Source organism: Hemitrygon akajei, unplaced genomic scaffold (assembly GCF_048418815.1).
Source record: "Hemitrygon akajei unplaced genomic scaffold, sHemAka1.3 Scf000116, whole genome shotgun sequence".
Classification (NCBI taxonomy): domain Eukaryota; kingdom Metazoa; phylum Chordata; class Chondrichthyes; order Myliobatiformes; family Dasyatidae; genus Hemitrygon; species Hemitrygon akajei.
The window spans coordinates 769,901-780,593 of NW_027332002.1; positions in this window are offsets into that span (position 1 = coordinate 769,901).

The following is a 10,693-nucleotide window of genomic DNA, read 5'->3' on the forward strand; positions in this document are numbered from 1 at the left end:
AAGCACAACAGTCTGTGCTTTATAAACACTTCGGTGCTGTTGTGGGAAATAATGGAGACAGAAGCTTTTGTCCCACCCCTCCCCCACCTACATGGTTTTGTACATTTCCTTCTAGCCTGGTTTTACTTCCTTCAGCTTCATATTCTGGCTTGTTGCCCCTTGAGTTCCAGTTGTGATTACACAGGAGCAGGAGTAGTCCACTCTTCCGGTCGAGCCTTCTCCTCCATTCTATCATGTTTTATTTATTACTTCTCTCAACCTCAGTCCAACCTGATGGCATGAACATTGATTTCTCTAAATTCCGTTAATCCCCCTCCTCCCCTTCTTACCCCATCCCTTATGTATTTATCTATCTAACTGACTATCTATCTATCGACTTAATTATCCCTCTCCCACCTTTTTTCTCTCTTTTTTTCTCTCAGACAAATACCATCATCCTGATGCATCCGGACGACGTACCCAAAACGGCACTCATCACCCCGTTCGGCATTTCCGAGTTCCTCCGCATGCCGTTCGGCCTAAGGAATGCCGCGCAGTCGTTTCAGCGGTTAATGGACGCGGTGGGACGCGACCTGCACTTCGCTTTCATCTATGTGGACGACATCCTCATAGCCAGCAGTAGTCGTCAGGAGCATCTGTCCCACCTCCGTCAACTCTACGCCCGACTCAGTGAATACAGCCTAACAATCAACACGACCAAATGCCAGTTCGAGTTTTCTGGCGGCGGCGAGTTTCGACTCCATTCACAACTTAGTGCACCCCTCCATCAGGTCAATCGTCCGGATGGTAACCAAAAGGTTCGTTTGGCACGGACTCCACAGGCAGGTCAATGAAAGGGCCAAAACGTGCATGCTCTGCCAAAAAGTAAAGGTGCAGCGGCAGGCCAAAGCCCCGCCGCAGCAGTTCCACCCCACCCACCGGCGTTTCGATCACATTCATGTGGATATAGTGGGCCCATTGCCAGTGTCGCCTGGAGCGCGGCACCTCCTCACTATCGTGGACCGGTTCACAAGATGGCCAGAGGAAAGTCCCGCTCACCGACACCACCTCCGAATCTTGCGGCCGGGCACTGATCACCACCTGGGTATCTCGCTTTGGTGTGCCGGCCCACGTTACCTCCGACAGAGGCGACCAGTTCACCTTCAGCCTGTGGTCAGCTATGGCCAGCCTTTTGGGGACACAACTGCACCACACATCTGCCTACCACCCACAGTCCAACGAACTAGTGGATCGTTTCCACCGTCACCTGTAGTCGGCTCTTATGCCCCGCCTCAAATGGCCTAACTGCGTGGACGAGCTTCCCTGGGTCCTACCCGGAATCCGCACGGCGCCCGAAGAGGATCTGCACACCTCATCGGCTGAGTTGGTGTAAGGCGCACCCCTGGTCGTCCCAGGCGATTTCATACTAGCCCCAAGGGGGCAAGAGGAAGAACCCACAGCAGTCCTGGACAGACTACGTGAGAGGCTCGGTAATCTGTCCCCCATACCCACCATAGGATGAGCAGGGCCCTACCTGCGTACCCAAAGACCTGCAGAACTGTAAGTTCGTTTTTGTCCGACGGGACAGACATTGGGCACTGCTACAGCGACCCTACGAGGGTCCGTTAACGGTGATCAGAAACAACGGTTCCACATCCGTACTGGACATTGGAGGGAAGGAGGAGGTTTTCACAGTGGACCGACTCAAACCAGCCCATGTGGACGTGGCGCAGCCAGTCGAAATTCCGGCACCGCGGCGTGGAGGTAGACCTCCCAAACAGAGACCGACCCAGACTGAGGACATTGGGTGGTGTATCGCCGGTTCTGGGGGTCTGGGGGGTGGGGGTTATGTGGCGACCCACTTCCCAGCGCACTCGAACCGGCTCACAAAGCGGGGCGCGCCGGCATTGAGGCCAGTACCAAAAAGGGCGCCAAGCCTGCTTCACCAGCAAGGGGAAAAGCCCGCGCTCGGGACCGGACTGTGAATACTCGCCCCCTACAGCATTCTCGCTCGGGGAGGGCGAGATCAGGAAAGCTTTAAAACGAGGCCGCAAAGTTTGAATAAATCTCTTTTTGCAACTGTAGCTCACCGACTGGGTGTCGTTATTTCTGCGCTGTGTGTAGCACACCGCTACAAAACATTCTTTTCGACATTGTAGCAAAGTTTAGTTTATTAGTTTTGTTTCGTACAATTTTACAGTTAAAAAAAAGGAAAGGAGCACCATGCAAAGTTTAGGCAGCCCATGAGATGTGAGCTCTCAGACAACTTTTACCAAGGTCTCAGTTTCTTGCTGCTGAAGAAAACTCTTTATTCATAATTCGGACAGAGAATGATAGCTTCTTGATTAGTCAGGGCTTGAAGGGATACGGGAAGACGGCAGGATCTTGGGACAGAGTGGGAAATCGTTTCAGACATGCTGAAATGTCGGAGAGGACTCGACACGCAAATGGGCTAATTCGGTTCCTGTATCTTATACTACTATGTTCGTATGGTCTAAAATGCTTGCAGAACTCACGGTTCCAAGGAAATAATCATTCAAAGTTTCTATCCGAGACCTTTCAAATTAAGTAACGCCTCGTCGAGCGCCTATAAAACGGAGGTTTTTCCAAGTGGCCAACCATTTCAATTCCTATCCTTCATTCACACTTCGGCATGTCTGTTCATGACGTCCTGCGTTCCCGTGATGAGTCCACTCTCAGTTTGCAGGAACTACACATCATAGTGCATCTGCGTAAAATCCAAGACTTTGTCATGGATATGGATTTCTGCAAGTCACTATAATTCTCCCTCTCCTCTCTCTCTTCGTCAGAACCACTCTGACCTTTAACTCTTCTCTCTAGCCAGTTACTTTCCCCTGATACCGTCCTCCTACCGGTATTCCTATGATGGACTCTTCTCTCTTGTATCAGACTTTTCCTTTTTCAGAACATTGCCTTTTCCACTTATCATTTCCCAGTCTCTTATTTCGTCCACCTTCGCCAACCACCTGGTGTCTCCTATCAGCTTCTAGTTCCCCCAACACCCCCCCCCCCGGCCCAACGTTCTTATTCTGGCATCTTTCCGGTACAGTTGAAAAGTCACGGCCCGAAAAGTCAAATGGTCATTCACTTTTGACCTGTTGAGTTCCTTCAGCTTTTGTATGTGCATCAGACTGATGCCCTCCCTCACATGGTAAACCGGGCTCCCGTCACGTTTCGCACCAGTATGAAGGAAATCAGTTCAATCACCATATATGATCCTCCGTCTCCATCGAATCTGCTCACAGGATGAGGCTTTTCATTCTAGAACGAAGATTTCCTCATTTTTCAAAGAAAGAAAGCCTCCCGAACTCCACCATCAATGTTTCCCTAAACTGACACTCTTCCATTTCTCGCATATCTGATCTTAACCCATCCTTCCGCCCCCTACCAGAAATAGGTTTCCTCTTGGCCTCACCTAACAACTACCAGCCTCCGTATGTAGTGAATAATTCTCCGAAACTTCCGCCACATCCACGGGATCACATGCCCGAGCACATCTGTCCCGCCCCACCACCCATACAACCCGTGCCACACATTTTCTGCTTTCCACAGGGTGTTCTCCCTACGAGACTCAATTATTCTTTCGTTCCACCCAGCCCTCTGATCTCCTTCCTGTCACTTACCCTGCTGTCTATACCAGTGCTACACCTGTCCTGACATCTCCTCCGTCACTACCATCCAGAGCCACAAACAACCCCAAAGCGACACCTCACCTGTGAGGCTGTTGCAGTCGTATACTCTGTCCGGTACCCCCGGTGTGGCTTCGTCTATGTCGATTAGTCCCAACGTAGATTTGGAGACAGTTTCGCTGTTCCGCCGTTTCCGTGGAAGAGGCGGAATATTGCGGTGCCCATCCATTTTAATCCCACTTCCCTTTCCCGTTCCGATAGGCCAATCCATGGTCTCCTCTACAGTCCGGATGGGCCCACACTCCAGTTGAAGGAACATCACCTTAAATTCCGCCTGGGTAGCATCTAACCTGATGTCATGAACATCGATTTCTCGAACTTACTGTAATGGTCCCCCCGCCCGCACCTTTAAGACTCCCAATCCCATATTCCCTCTCTCACTATACATCAATGCCTGCCGATCACCTCTGTCTGGTGCAGACCCCCCCCCCCTCTTTCTTCCATGACTTTTGTTTTCTTCTGCCGGACACACCCTTCACCAGCCCTCTATCTCTTTCACCACTCAACTTCCCAACTTTTCAATTCATCCCTCACAGTTCCAGATTCTTCTTGTGTCGTCAGTTTTCCAATAGGTTCTCCGTTTTCTCTCCGTCACCGAGATGCAACAGTTTTGTAGGTTACGGGACCAATGATCAATTACGGTGGGGAGCGAGTTTCATTGTCGAAAGGTGCGGCATAACAAGAGCGGAAATATGGTGATAGAAAATAAAAAGCGGTGTGAGCTTAATAATTGGAAGAAGATGTACTTCGGGGACAACGGGTGCCGAAGGGTCTGTTCACCAGTTGTATCTCTTTTGGTGCTTTATTCTACCCGCTTCTACATACCCCGATGACCACCAGTTCATAGTATGAAGATGGGGAGCACCGCCTCTCAGCTGAGAAGAACTTAGATATTTTGTTTATTGATTAGTTGTATAATTGATATCAGGGGATAAATCACAACGCTGATGAACTGCTCTCTGAACTTGGACTGAGTTACCGCATGAATAAAAGTGTTTGTACAACAACTTAAGATTATTAACATGTATCCCGATTGGTAGAATATGTATTCCGAATCGTTGTAATTATTTTGATCCAGTTCTGCAATGGTGTAATAAAGGAATTCGGAAACATTCACTGACCACAGGATGATGAAGCTTCCGGAGATGGTGAGAAGTAAGATCATTGACCTCCTCCTGCTCTCCATCTCCGGGTCACTGTAGCCCTGCGCCTTGCCCTGACCCCTCAGCCCCTTACGGACGCGGCTAGTCACTAAAATGTGTCTGACTGTCAGAGCGTTGAACAGTAGTATTAACACGAATGGGAGTAATGTCGTTAGAACCGTAGAAAGCGATTCAAATCCCACCCACCCGGGATCAGTATAGTAGCCGGGCTGTGGAACACAGTCCCAGGATACATTGTCAATCACTTTCACAGGTTGATACATAAAGAAGTAGGGCACGTTTTTAAAACAGAGCAGAACACCGGTTGTTGTCAGGACCATAGCCGCAGTTTTCCCGGTGCAATAGTTTGCTTTCTGCTTCTGGCAACAGATGGCGACAAACCGATCAAACGTAAAGCTGACGGTGAACCAGACAGAACAGTCTGTCGCTGTGTCTGCCAGGGCTGCAATCGCGCTGCATACGGGGGTGATGTCCAAGAAAGTTCCGGGGAAGTAATAATAACTGATCCGCCACAATATGACGTCAAAGATGATGGTTAGTAGATCAGCCGTTGCCATGGCCACTAGGTAGCGGGTGGTGCAGGTGGAGATACCGCATTTTTCCCGGGACAGGATCCCAATCGCCATCAAATTCACTAGGGGAACAGCAAAAAGAATGAGTGAATTACTGTCTCGCCACTTTGCTGGTATCAAGCAGAGATATACTGGAAATTTAGAACAATCAAACTTTATAGACAACTGAATTCTGGAGTATTAAAAGGTGTAAAGCGGGAGTCCCAGATGCCTCACACGCGTAGGGCACGGTAGTTGGTACTGGAAGAGTATCGCTGTTCGGGAACTGTTGTCAACTGTTCACCAAAGGCAATTCACAAATCAAAACAAATCTTCCACCATCAGGTCCCCGCCTGATTCTGAAAGCCTGGATGCCTCGGCAACGTTCTCAGCGATGGTGATTGCCACGTTCCCGTCACATATGGTCTGGAATCTCCCCACCGAGTGAAGTCCCGGACCCTCCGCCCCTGTTCATTCAGAAATTTCAAAGCAATTTAATGTCACCCATTTTTATGTCTTCGGCGCCACCACAACCCCTGTTTGCCATCGGCGACCAGGAGCATCGCTTCTTTTAAATTCTGCGATTGGCGGACTTTCCTTCATAGTGCGTTAAGGTATTCGATCAGAAATTCTAAACTTCCACTCTGTAAGATTGTGCCTCACCTGCTGAATGTTTCGGATATTTTCAACATTCCAGTTTAAACCATCCTGTTTCCAAAGGGAGAACAATGTACGTACTTCAAAAATTCTGTCCCTTCTGGAGTTGCTTCAAGTATTCCATCATTATTATAAATGCTTCGATGATTATTGTTCGAAAGCAGATTATCGCATGGACTTTAACCCGTCTGACCTCTATACTACACCGGTCGGTTGGCACTTAACTCTTTCTTCACTTCACGGATAACACTGGTACGCTGAAACGCACACACACCCTGACTTCAACTTCCGAACGTCCGAATGGTTCGGATTCTAACTCAAAAGTGATGTCTACCGCTCCCTCTGAATCTCACCGCGGTTTCGCTTCCAGCATCGCCTTCAGACTTACAACTATTCCTTGAAACGCAACCGCTACATTTAAATGTGAATTTATAGCCGTACCTCTATTGATAGAGTATAATACCAAGTAGCCCGTAAAGGCTCGAGCGCGCTGGGTAATCGAACTTTACTTTGACAACGGCTTTGCATTGATAAATCAAAATTGCCTGCCATGAATCCACAAAATGAATCCATCTCTCCGATCCTAAACTCTGCATCTGCTTTAACTGACGGTTTATGTTCAGCCGAGGCAACGGATCAACTGCAAGGGAACTTTTGAGCAAACAAGGAGTTTTGCACACTGTCTGCACCGCACTCGATGATACACAGGCATCACAACGCTGTCGGTAACTGCAAGAGTCCAAAGACCGCGCACAGAAATCAGTAAATGCAACTTCGCCTGTGTTCTTACCAGGAACACCAATAACGGCAACGATCATGTAATATATCTTTCTCATACGGTAAAATGTTTCCAGCATCCTGTGTGAGAGTCAACCTGTCCAGTGCCCGCGATCTCGCTGAAGAGACTGTGAGCTGAGGATTCTCCAGAGTCTTTCATTTATACCCGCTCCAGTACGCTGAACTTTCAATTGTGAACAAGGCTGACGTGTCTTCCAACAGCTGGGGTAAAAAATAAACATGATGTCATTCAAGTAAAATCCCAATTGTGATGTGGTATGGACAGCTTTACACGAAATTGCGAAATCTCAAAGAAGAAGAAATGACGATTGGAGAAGTCAGTGAATGTTTTTACGAAACACTCTCAGGCTCACCTCCCGGTTTCATGATCGTTATTATTAATAATGTCCTTTACTCCCCATACTTAGTCATCATAGACCTATGTTATACTGTCATTAGGTTGCACTGTTCTACTCTGGGATCGTCTCAGTTATTGAACTTGCAAGAAAAATATTAAAAATAAAGAAAATGTCATTTTTAAGACCCTGTAATATGTTGAAGAGTCTTAAACTGATATAGCAACCAGAATTACGCAGATAGTGAATGCATTCAAACATGTAATTTAATGAATTGCAACCAACACAAAATACTGAAAGACCTGAACAGGTCATCACTTGTGGAAATTGATAAACATTCGACGTTTCAGGCCGCGGCACCTGAGCCCCAGCCAGAAACAAAAAAAACGGAATTTCCGAGTGGCTAAACTCATCAATTTCTATCCTTCTTCCCCTCCGAAATATTGCTCCATGACCGCCTTTTCTGCAGAGACCATCCTCAGGCTGGACGAGGAACGATAAGACCATAAGACTTAGAAGCAAAATAAGGCCATTTGGCCCATCAAGCCAGCTCCGCCATTCAATCGTAGTTGATCATTTTCCCCTCCTCAACCCCATTCCCCGGTATTCTCCCAGTAACCTTTAATAAAACATAGATAGAAACATTGAAACAAAGAAAAACTACAGCACAATACAGGCCCTTCGGCCCACAATGCTGTGCCGAACAAGTTCTTACTTTGGAAATTATCTAGGGTTACAGCTAGCCCTCTATTTTGCAAAGCTCCATGTATCCATCCAGGAGTCTCTTAAAATACCCTATTGTATCCGCCTCCATCACCGTCGCTGCAGCCCATTCTACGCAGTCAGCACTCTCTGCGTTAAAAACTTACCCCCGAATTCTTCTCCGTACTTGCATCCAAGCACCATAAAACTGTGCATTTTCGTACTGGCCATATCAGACCTGGGGGAAAAAAAAGAAAAGCTTCTGACTATCCACATGATCAATGTCTCTCACCTCTTATACCAATATATCAATTCACTTCTCATCCTCCGTCGCTCCAAGGAGAAAAGGCAGAGTTCACTCAACCTATTCTCATAAGACGTCCTCCCCAATACAGGCAACATCATTGTAAATCTCCTGTCCACACTTTCAATGGTTTCCACATCCTTCCTGTAGTGACGCGACCGAAACTGAGCACAGTACTCCAAGTGTGGTCTGACAAGGGTCCTATATAGCTGCAATATTACCTCTCGGCTCCTAAACTCTATCTCACGATTGATGAAGGCCAATGCACCGTATGCCTTTTTAACCACAGAGTCAACTTGCATAGCAGATTTGAGTGTCCTATGGACTCTGAACCTAAGATCCCTCTGATCTTTCACACCGCCAAGAGTCTTACCATTAATGATACTTTCTGCCATCATGTTTGATCTACCAAATGAACCACCTCATACTTATCTCGGTTGATCTCCATCTGCCACTTCTGACCCCAGTTTTGCATCCTATCAATGTATCGCTGCAACCTCTAACAGCCCTCCACACTATCCACAATATTCCCAACGTTTGTGTCATCAGCAAATTTACTAACCCATCCATCACGTCATCGTTCAGGTCATTTGTAAAAATCCCTAAGAGTACGAGTCGCAGAACAGATCCCTGAGGCACTCCACTGGTGTCCGACCTCCATGAAGAATATGACCAGTCCTCCACAGCCACACTTTGCCTTCCGTGGGTAAGCCAGTTCTGGATCCACAAAGCAGCGTCCCCTTGGATCCCATGCCTCCTTACGTTCTCAATAAGCCTTGCATGGGCTTGCCTTGCCTTTACCAAAAGTCTTGCTGAAATCCATCTACACTACATCTAGGGTTCTGCCTTCATCAATGTGTTTAGTCACATCCTCTAAAAATTCAATCAGGTTTCTAAGACACAGCCTGCCTAGATAAAGCCCGGCTGACTATTCCTAATCTTATTCTGCCTCTCAAGATCTTCCCCATCACCTTACCAACCACTGAAGTAAGGCTCACTGGTCTGTAATTTCCTGGGTTATCTGCTCTCCCTCTTTTGAAAAAGGGAATAATATCTGTAACTGACCAATCCTCCGGAATCTCTACCGTCCCCATTGATGATGTAAAGATCAGCTCCAGAGATTCAGCGATCTCCTCAGTCGCTTGGGGTTCATCTCCTCTGGTCCCGGTAACTTATACAACTTGATGTTTCCCAAAAGCTTCAGCACATCCATTTCTTTAATACCTACATGCTCATGCTTTTCAGTTTTTTTTAAAGGTTTTATGTTTCTTTAGTTTTTATATAATTTAAAAGCAACTTCTATATTGAAATATTGAAAATTGAAATTTGAACAGTGACGCATCAAAGGCCCAAAGAGAACATTGCAATAACATACTTGAATCGGACGCTCTGGTACGATATGACACCACTAATTATTAAAAGCAATACACACAAGGATAATGACGCATGTCAGGTGATATTCACAGAAGTGAAAAAAATAAACAGTTGACGCTTCTGTCCGAGGTTCTTCTTCGGAAATGCAGGATAGACAATCTGTTGGAGGGGAAGAGAGATGCAAGAAGGTGATAGCTGAAGTCAGGCGGACAGGAAAGCTAAAAGGCAGAAAGATAGAAAACAAGCAGCACAATACAGGCCCTTCGGCCCAAAAGTTGTGCCGAACACGTCATTACCTTCGAAGTTACTACGGTTAACTATAGCCCTCTATTTTTCTAAGCTCCATGTACCTAATCAAAAATTCTTAAAAGACCCTATCGGATCCGCCTCCACCACCGTTGCCGGCATCCCATTCCACGCACTCACCACTCTCCGTGTACAAAAAAACTTACCCCCGACATATCCCCTGTACCTACTCCCAAGCAGCTTAAACCTGGGGAGGAACGAATCTGATGGGAAAGGAGAATAGAAGAATGAACCATAGGAGAAAAGGAAAGAGTCGGAGACCCAAGAGGAGGTGTTCAGCAGCCAACAAGAGTACGAGTCCAGAGTGGGGAATAGAAGAAGAGGGGAGGGGAACATTGTTTTTTTTTACGGGAAGTAGAATTCTGGTTACCAGACAGAATATTAGTTGTTGCTCCTCTTCCAACCTGCAGAAAGTGGAGAGCCGGCTGGTGGTGGGGTGGGTGCAAGTAAGAGTTAAACATAATTTTATTGGTAGTATGATTTTTGGAAATGACCAAAGTTGCGCAGCAGAATATGTTGATGCGGAGTGTCTTTGGGTGGTAGGTAAGGACAAGAGAATCTCTATCGCTGTTAAGGCGTCGGCAAGACTTGGTAAGCGCGGATGGGCTGACCATATTTTTAAAGTGATGTTACAAACAAACATACCACTACCTCCCTTTCCACAGGAATCGCTATCTCCGTTATTCCCTTTTTCATCCGTCCCTCACCACTGATCTCCGTCCCGGTACTTTTCCCTGCAAGCGGCCAAACCATCAAACCTGCCCATTGATTTCCTCTCTCAAAATCCGTCAGAACCCAAATGGTTCTTTCAGGT